The 9,627-nt window shown below is 39.9% G+C and overlaps 1 non-coding gene across 1 annotated transcript; it reads left to right on the top strand.

Moving 5' to 3' along the window:
- Window positions 1–795: 795 nt before the first annotated feature.
- LOC118592655 lies at window positions 796–959 on the top strand. Its single transcript, XR_004946119.1, has one exon. It is a non-coding gene; the product is annotated as a U1 spliceosomal RNA (small nuclear RNA).
- Window positions 960–9,627: the final 8,668 nt, after the last annotated feature.

Genomic DNA, 9,627 nt, shown 5'->3' with positions numbered 1-9,627 from the left:
ACTCTCAGGTATCCTAGGTCTTCCACTAGTTCTTTTATGGAAGTTCTGTGGCATATGAAATGTTCATAGGCAGTTCATAGTTAAAAAAACAAACCTGAAGTAACACTTGTGGAGATGCAGCCATATACTAAGGCTTTTTAGAAATTTTGCCAGTACCATCCATACTTTCTGCAAAACAGTAAATAAAAACATTTATTATTTTTTTTAAGGGAAAAAAGCTTTATTTTGGCTTACAGCTCAGAGGAATCCAGTCATCATGGTACAGAAGGCATGACAGTGGCAGGAATATGCTTGGTCTTTGGTGCCAACCAGGAAGTACAGAAGGGGCATTGCTCAGTCCAGAACCCAAGCCCTTGGGATGGTTCTGGTTGTCTTCAAATTTGAGAACACAATGGAGCCAAGGCTGTCTCAGACGTCCTGATGATAGGACAAAAGAAACCTCTGTGTCCTTGCTTGACTTGGCAAGGCCAATCTGAGGCTGAGACCAGGGTCTCAAAGGAGTTAAGATTTTAATACCTGGGAACTTGGTTTTTCCCAGTGAAGAGGTGGCAGTTCTCAGTCCAGAGGCTGCTGTGTGCTGTCTGTAACATTCTTTGAGCTACCCTGCGATTGGCCTCCTATTGACTTTGTCCCATTTTTCCACAGAAATATTTAAGATGCTGTTCTTCTCAGTAAGTTTGGCTGGCACAAGCATAGCTTATGCGAGACCTCCTGAGGTCATTTGTCCCATCTTCTTCATGTCTGATTCCCTGGATCTTCCTTCTCAGAACCCCATCACTAAAGAATGATCTGTTGATACTTATCTGGCAGGGCAGATACCATGATCACGAAGGTGGTTTTCCCAGGGCGAAGCTTATTCATTGCACTCCGGATGTGCTGACCCCTGCAATTTCCCCAAATGTGGGAAACTCGACTGAATAATTTGTGGCAGTGGGGGACTGTGCTTGCGCTCTCCCGTTTAAAAAAAAGAAAAAGAAAAAGAAAAAAAAGAATGATCTGTTGGTCCAGGTCACAGTTGACCTCTCTGAAACACCTTCATGGGCACACCCAAAGGTGTGCCTCATTAAAGATCTAGCTGTTTCTTCATTTGACCAAGTTAACAACCCAAATTAACCATATTTATCATAATCTCTCTCTCCAGTTTTTGAAAACCAAGATACAGACAAAACTTTTGAACTTTTTGACCCACAGATTTAAAAACGCAGAGCATCCTAATGTGTTTATGTTCATTTAGCCGGAAGAATCTTGTTAGCAATGTTGGGCACTCTCCTCTCACCTGCCCCTACTGTTACAGAAATATGTCCTAGGGACAAAGGTGAGGAAAAAAAGAAAATATACAGAGCAAAGGGCAAGTCTGCTTTCAAAAGAGATCATTTCTCCTCAGACACCCAAGCAGCTTGATCTTGAGCTTTTCTGTTTGTTGACTCTCTTGCCTTTTTCTTCCCACCCTCTCTTTGGTTATTATACTACCCATCAGCATTTCTATTAAGCATTCCAGAAGAGGAGAAAAAAAAATCAATCAAGGACAGGAGCTCCAATTTAAATCTCGGTGGGTGAGAAGAGGAATCTATTGGTCCAAAGCAGCTTCCTTTTGGGATTCTCTGCGGATTTCCTTCATCCAGGTTATTTCTGTCTTTACAGCAGATGCCAACATAGCTGGCTATACTGTGTGATGTGGTCACATGCATCTCTCAAGACTTCTGGGACATTCACATATTTAAACTAAAACTTGTAGCGGGCAAAATTAAACAGTGACAGTTTGAAGTTTATTGAGGAGACTCACCTACAAAAGCAAAGATTTCACTGTAAACACATCCTGCCTATAGCACAGGGTCCAACAATTAGCATCTTGGAAGTAGCTGACCTTGCCTCTGTCCCCCCAAATGTCAGTGTATGTTCTTAGCCTTTAAATCTTACAAGCTGAGCTGTGGTTAGTTCAAGCCAAGGGCTACATGATTAGTACCTTTGAAATATTCACTGTAAATGTACCAAATGCCCAAGAATACACCCTGAGTTATCATCACCACTGTCTTTGTGTTTGTAAGTCTTTCCAAAGGTCTCTTCTCATTAGGCCTGCAGCTGTTTCTTTCTGACTGATTGCTGGGCTTCTGCTCACTGGGGATTTAGAAGCCAGGCATGGGAAGGATGCTCCAAGGAAAGGGCGCGTCTTGGACCAGAGTCTACAGGGTAGGTCAGAGAAGGACACAGATGCTGTGTCCTTGGTGGAGATGGGTTTGTGCTGAACTTGCAGAACAGACGGGTTCAGTGTCATCCGTTTTCAGTATTTCCCGAACAATTGATTTATTCCACATTATTAATGAACTTTGCGGCAGTTGTACTTGTCAGGGCCTACTCTGCAGGGGTCAATAATGAGAGGAAACCTGATGGTAGTGAATCCAGCCTAAGTGATTCTGTCATGCTAACGATTCAATATATCAGGACAAATGTCAGCTCCTTCCAATATGTTAATTCCTCTGATCCTATTTGCATAAACTACAGTCAATGAAATACAAGTTCCCTCTTTAAGACAGTTAGTGGAGATTTGTAAAGGATGTTTAATTTCCTTTTGGGGGGTCTCTCTCTTTTTAATACAGTTACTGAATATTTTATTAAATTTTGTGACAAATCTGAAAACAGCAGCAGTATAGTATAAATATCACCAAATTAAGTTTACTTAATATATTTCTTCCTTCTTCCCCCTCTTTGTTTTTTTGAGACAGGTTTGTGTGTGTGTGTGTGTGTGTGTGTGTGTGTGTGTGTGTGTGTGTGTGTGTGTGACAGCTCTGGCTGTCCTGGAACTAGCTCTGTAGACCTGACTGGCCTCGAGCTCACAGAGTTCTGTCTGCCTCTGCCTCCCAAGTGCTAAGATTCTTTTTCCTTTTAAAAATAATAGTTTTTTGTTTATTATTTGAAAATTTCACAGGGCCTTCTCAACACATTTCTCTCCCATAATCCCACATATTTGAGTGCAAGAACAAGGCTCCCAGGTAAGAAAATGAAAAATACTTGCAGAAGACAAACTACAGAAGAGTAGACCCTCCTTGGAGGAAACCCAGTTCTTTCTTAGGGATTCTGTTTCCAGAAGAACAATGAGTTTATTAAAAGTAAAGTCTTGGGAGACAAAATGTTTCTTACACTTGGGTTCAGTTTTCAGTCTCTCTGAAATCATTCGCCAGTTCATTAGTTTTTCCAAAGGACCTTAAATTTCCTATCTGATTTCCCATCTCCTGCACTGACCTGTGATAACAATGTTGTTGTACAATTTCTACTTCTTTGACTCCAAAATTCAGGGGAGAACACACATCACAATTAACAACCGAGAGTAAGAAATCAGAATTTGTTTTTATGATATAAAATAAACTTTTTAATATAAACTATATGATTTATCTTCCTCATCCTCCTCCCCAACCTGTTCTCTTACAAACTCAAAGTTTTCCTTGCATTTGGACTTCTTTTATAAGTTTTATCAGCTGATTGACAGCTGAGATTTATTTGCATCCTGTATTTAATTGTCTGCACTACTGGCACTTGTAATTCCCATTGATAAATTGCAAACATTTCTGCCACCTACTGACACCTTGGCTCTCTATTGCTTGTGGCTCAATGTGTTACTTTTCTTTTTTCTCCACAACTTTTCCTGTAGATAACTTTACTCATGGAAACTTGGTAGAGACTAAAGCCTTTCTTGTTGACTTTGGTGTTAATTTACTGTATCCTGCACAGCCCTTTAGGTAAGTCATGTTTGTTTGTTTGTTTTTATCACATGTAAGATGAAGTAGTAATGATAAAGAAATGTCACCATCAATAACAATGTGCATCGAGGTTTCGATTTTCACTGCCATCATCTTGGCGACCTGTCCATTTCTCTGTTTTTTATGTTGCAAACTTAAACAGAATGTTATCCAAATCACCCCCCTTACCTGATTGCTGTTTCATCCTCCAGTCTCCTACTTCATTTTAAATATTCATAATCTGGTACTGTTTTTTTTTTTTTGACTACATACAATTTGGATTCATATTGTCAGCTGTTACCGCCTATAAAGATAGGTAAGAACATTTTATTAAGACATATATGCTATTTGGACATGAGTGCTATGGTCCAGGATGACAGTTCGAATGATCAGAAAGTTACTGCAGTGCCTTTGAGTTACATGATAGCTCTCAGGAAGCATTTTGATGGATAACCTTAGGGAGCTGGTTTGCTCTTTGTATCCATCTTCAGGATTCCTATGAATTCCATTAGAACAGATATATTTTTCCTTTGGTCCAGCCTGTTAACACACACAATTTGATTATGTGACACAGTGAATGTACCTACATATTATGTAGAATTTTCCAGAAAATAATGGATCATCTTTGCACAGTTGATATAAAAAGCACCTTGTATGTGATGTGTACAACTTGATGTATCTACCATGGACACATTATCCCAATTCATGCCTGAACAACTCCATATCTCCAAAAGTTCTTTCTGTCCCCTTTATTCATATTTCCTACTATTTTAAGTGCATATGATAAAAATTTTATGTAAGATCTACTACCTTTCTCATTTTCCACCATCAACTTCAACCTCAAATAATTAAGGTATATCAGTTATACCTGAAAATATGTAAAATCATGGGAAGAGCTGACAGAATGAACACAATTGTCATAACAGGGAAGAGTTTGTATGAAGCTGGGAAGAAAGGAGAAAGGCTAACATAGTGGATAAAAACAATTGTTTTGATCCAAGTTCTCTCTATATAGCCCAGGGTAGCCTCAACACATAACTGTCCTACCTCAGTCTCTCAAGGGCTGGATCCACAAGCTTGCTCTGCTATCATGCCTTTGAAGAGTCATGCATCCTTGAGGAAAGACCAAGATTTTCCTAGCAATTAGGTCTGAAGTAATTGTCTTGACTTTCTTGTCAGATGAACATGTGTGCTTTTCTTGATAGTATCGTTGAGATGAGAGCAATGGAGCTTCCCAGCTGTCTGGAGGATGCCTTGACATAGATGAAGGAATGAAGCAACACTTCATTTATGGTTAGTGACAGAACATGGTGCAGTGTTCTAGTGGCTTACTTTTCTGATGAAAATATTCAATCCCAGGAATAAAATCTTGTCTACAAAATGTTTGCCCTAATAGTATTGCATTGATAGTGAGGAATTTCTAGTTGACTTGTTCTCGTATTCCTCATGGTAATATTGGAGCCAGCTTCTTGTAATTTCCTAAATTGTTACTGGAGACATGAGGTTAATCTCCAGCTAATTCACTATCAGGTTGTTGAGTTACAATAGCCACACACACAAAAATCATTTCTTTATCTCTTTCTCTGGACTCTTTCCTTAAACCTTCTGACCTTGAAACCAGTAGAGAGTTTGTATTGTAGCCATGACAGCCAGTGCTTTGCATATACTTCATTGATATTCTCATAGATAAATGCTTTCCACAGAATGCTATGGTTATTCAATACTTCCAAAGGGAATGTGATGGTTGGTGCTAATTTTCAACTTGACAGGATTTCAAATCACCTGGGAGATGGGTCTCTGTGCATGCCTGTGGGGGATTATCTTGATTATGCTAATTGAGACAGGAAGACCTGCCCACTGTGGGTTGTACCATTTTCTGGATGGAATCTTGGATTGTATAAATGGAGAGAGGGAAGAGAGGAACAGCATGTACCCATCCCTTCCTCTTTCCAATTGTGAATTCAATGTGACTAGCTGGTTCACATTTGGCTCCTTGATTTCCCTATGATAGACTTTAGCCCTAAACTACGAGCCAGAACAAACTCTTTAATCCCTTACAGATGTCTTTGTCAGGGTATTTTATCATAGCAAAAGGGAAGGAGATGAAGACAGAGATCAATTAGGATGTGATGAAAGTGAGTGTACAATGAGCCAAAATGCACGTTCAGTCATGGTGGGGGGGGGGAAGGTTGGGGGCTGGGGTGGGGGGGGCAGAGCAGGTATCTCTCCTATTGACTATTTGTCACTTTGCTGAGGTCCCAATTCAGATCTGTTTGCAAATTCATGTTTGTGGGTAACGACCTTTCTGGTGATATACTAAATGCTTCTTGTGTTGAGAAACCTAGATGTTCTTTCTTTCTTTTTTTCTTTTTACTAAGAAATTTTTTTCATTTGTTTTACACACCAAAGATCCTCCTCTTCCCTCCTCCTGCCCCCCAACCTCTCCTCTCAACCCACTTCCCATCCCCCCACCCCAACAAGAAGGCAAGGCCTCCCATGAGGAGGCACATTCAGTAGAGGTAAGTCCAAGCTCTTCTCTCTGCCTCAAGGCTGCATGAAGTGTCCCATCATAGGTAGTGGGCTCCAAAAAGCCCCCTCATGCACCAGGGATGAATTCTGATTCTACTGCCAGGGGCCCCCCAAGCAGATCAAGCTACACAATTGACTTGCCATACAGAGGGCCTAGTCCAGTCCCATGCAGGCTCCACAGCCACTGACCCAACTTTCATGAGTTCCCACTAGTTTGGTTTGGTCATCTCTGCAGGTTTCCCCGTCATGATCCTGATACATTTGCTCATAGAATCCCTCCTCTCTCTTTCCTACTAAACTCCTGGAGCTCAGCTGTGGATCTCTGCATCTGCCTCCATCAGTCATTGGAGAAAAGTTCTGTGACCCAGATGTTCTATTCCTTTTTCTGGAACATGGACTCCTTTCCTAGCCTCCAACTAAAAACAAATGAAGTCCTGTATTTATCTGTTCACTTTTGTATTCTCATGATGAATCCAACCTAGACTCAAATTGGAAACCAGTTATATATTTAAGAACAAACTTGAATTTTTGATTCAATATTTAAGTATAATATCATTTATATTGAGTATAATATCATCTTTACAAGCACAGTTTTCAATGTAGTGTTCCATGGATGTAATTTTTGTACTGCTACAAATATTTTGACTAATATTTTTAAAAGAAATTTCAGGCTAGAAAATAAGAAAGTTTGTTCCTTGAACAATTGTTGGATGGTAACATGGGAAACAGTGCTGGAATCAGTGACATGTATTTATTTTGAAGTAAAAGTCAGACACAAATTACCCAGTTTTATGAGAAGACAAGAGAACAGCTATGAGTGTAACAATACTTGAAGATGCTAGAGTTTCCTTTTCATTTCTCTGGGCTCTGTTTTCTCCTCGATTTTGACCTATTTCTCCATGCCAAACTAGAGCATCTGTTACTTGGCTCATGCTTAAAAATGTCAGTAGCCAGAGGAGGCAAGAACATATATGTTTCGCTCTTTGCCTGTCCTGTCTTCCAGATGTGCCAGGAAAATCATTACTCAGGTCTAACTGTCTGGAAATAGCTTCACAATCACTCATATAAGAGGCAATACTTGCTTAATTGGATTAGACAAATTATATAAGTTGGAAGGGATACTGAAAGGAATGGAGTTGGAAAGTACATCCACAGCATCGTATTACTCCCAAGCAAGGCCACTGATATGTGTTGGGCCATCTGCAACCCTTGCTTTGGAGCTGTGGAGACCAGTTGTGACAGCATTAGCTTCACAGTGATGGAGTCCTGAAGTCAAGAATTAGAGAGTCATAGATATCCCACAACAAATTAAATGAATAAACGAATGAAGGAAACATAAGTCCAGGAAAGAACTTCAGATTCATCTAGTTCACCTGCTTTGTGAGAACTCTTTTCTTAGAATATGCTTGGATGATTCTACTAAAGAACTCTAGAGAATTCCTACAACTTGGACTTACTATAATAAGTCACTGTTTATTGGTTTAACTATTAAGGCCACCCCATGTAGTTAAAAGGGAGGTTTATTTTGTGGGGTAACTCACAAATGAAGGGATAGGTAACAGGGTCTGGGAAAGATATGGCGCAGTATGGTGGTGTTCTCTGGAGAACTCTGCTCCATCTACCTCCAGCATCCAGGATCCAGGAACCACGAGAGCAGGCCCATCAAGGATCTTGCGTCTTCAGGGGTCCTTTCTCAGCTCTGCCTTGTAGGCATGACAGTTAGCAAAGCCTCAATGGGGGTGGCGCTTCCAGGTCAAAGCTAGACCAGCTACCCACAACAACTGTTGACAATTTTAATCAGGAAATTAGCAATTCAAAAAGGAGATAAATAGATCTAAAGAATGTGTAACACATTCCACCAACCAACAGAAACACAAGTTAAAGCAGCAATGACATATTCTTCATTTACCATCATAAAATTAGCAGCTTCCCGCCATTCTTGGTCTTAGTGCTGGTGATCACTTGCTGTACTTTACATGGTACTGGTGGAAGTAGCCTGGTTTAAGTTTCCTAGGGAAAAATCTTGACAGTAAAAAAATCATAAAAAAAATAAAGTTTGTAAATGCACATTCATTTACTACTGGGAAGTTCTGTTTTTAGAAATTTCCTCTGTGGTAGACCTCTTGTAGCCAGTTATCAGAAAAGATGAAAACATTATTGAATCATTAATTATGAATATCAAAATAGACACAAATGTAAGTATGGAGTTAGCTAAATTTTAACATACTCATATACAGAGATAGTAGGATTGAATATTTAATGGAATAAAAATAGAATACAACAGCCAAAAATGTTGACATTAAATATTGACATTGCTATGAAAACAAAAACTTGTAAAATCATATGTAAAGTACAGAAAAATGAATATGTTTTTATAATAACAACAAAAGCCAGAGAGAACATACATCAATAAGAAATATGGTTTGGGGAAGCAAAAAGATAATGTGTTTATATTTTTATTCTTGTTACTTGTTTTTTTAATCCTTTAAGGAGTATAAATACACACTAATTTTGTAAGAAATATATTGTTAAAATTTCGTTTATATGACTCGGAGGACAGTGTGGCAAGTAAAGGAGGAATTTGGAGACCCGAGTTTGATCTGTAGAACCATGTAAGAAATGGTGGATACAGTAACCCATGTTGGCAATCCCAGCACTGGGGAGGCAGAAATAGGTAGACTTCTGGGACTTGCTGGCCAGCCAGTCTGGTCAAATTGTTGAGCCCCAGGCTAACAACACTGCCTCTAAAAGCAAGGTGGCCAGCTCTTAGGAGTGATACAGAAGGTGTCCTTCCTCTAGCTTCCTCATGCCCATATATGTGTGTGAGCACACATACACAGATATACACACAAATATGAGCTCACAAACACACATACCACCCCCCCAACTTTTGTTTACACCTGACCCCAATTCTTGTATTTTCTTGAAGTTTTAAGGAAATAGAGCATAGTTAATGATCATCTTCTAACTGAATGTATGACATGTTCAAAGTTTCCTCTTGTACTGCCAATTTTACGTCAATTTGACACAAGATAGAGTTATCTGAGAAGAGGGGTCCACAATTGAGAAAATGACTCTGTAAGGTTAGCCTGTAGGCAAGTCTGTGGGGTATTATCTTGATTAATGATTGATGGGGGAGGGTCCATCCCACAGGGGGCAATGCCATCCCTGGTGGTCCTGGACTCTATAAGAAGGCAGGTTGAGCAAACCATGAGGAGCAAGCCAGTAAGCAGCACCCCTACATGGCCTCTGCATCAGCTCCTGCCTCCAGGTTCATGCCCTGTTTAAGTTCCTGTCCTGATTACCTTCAAGGACAGACTGTGATATGGAACTGTAAGCTGAATGAACACTTCCTCCACCAGCTGCT

This window comes from Onychomys torridus, chromosome 10, assembly GCF_903995425.1.
Source record: "Onychomys torridus chromosome 10, mOncTor1.1, whole genome shotgun sequence".
In the NCBI taxonomy this organism is placed as follows: Eukaryota; Metazoa; Chordata; class Mammalia; order Rodentia; family Cricetidae; genus Onychomys; species Onychomys torridus.
This window is presented reverse-complemented; position numbering and strand designations above follow the sequence as displayed.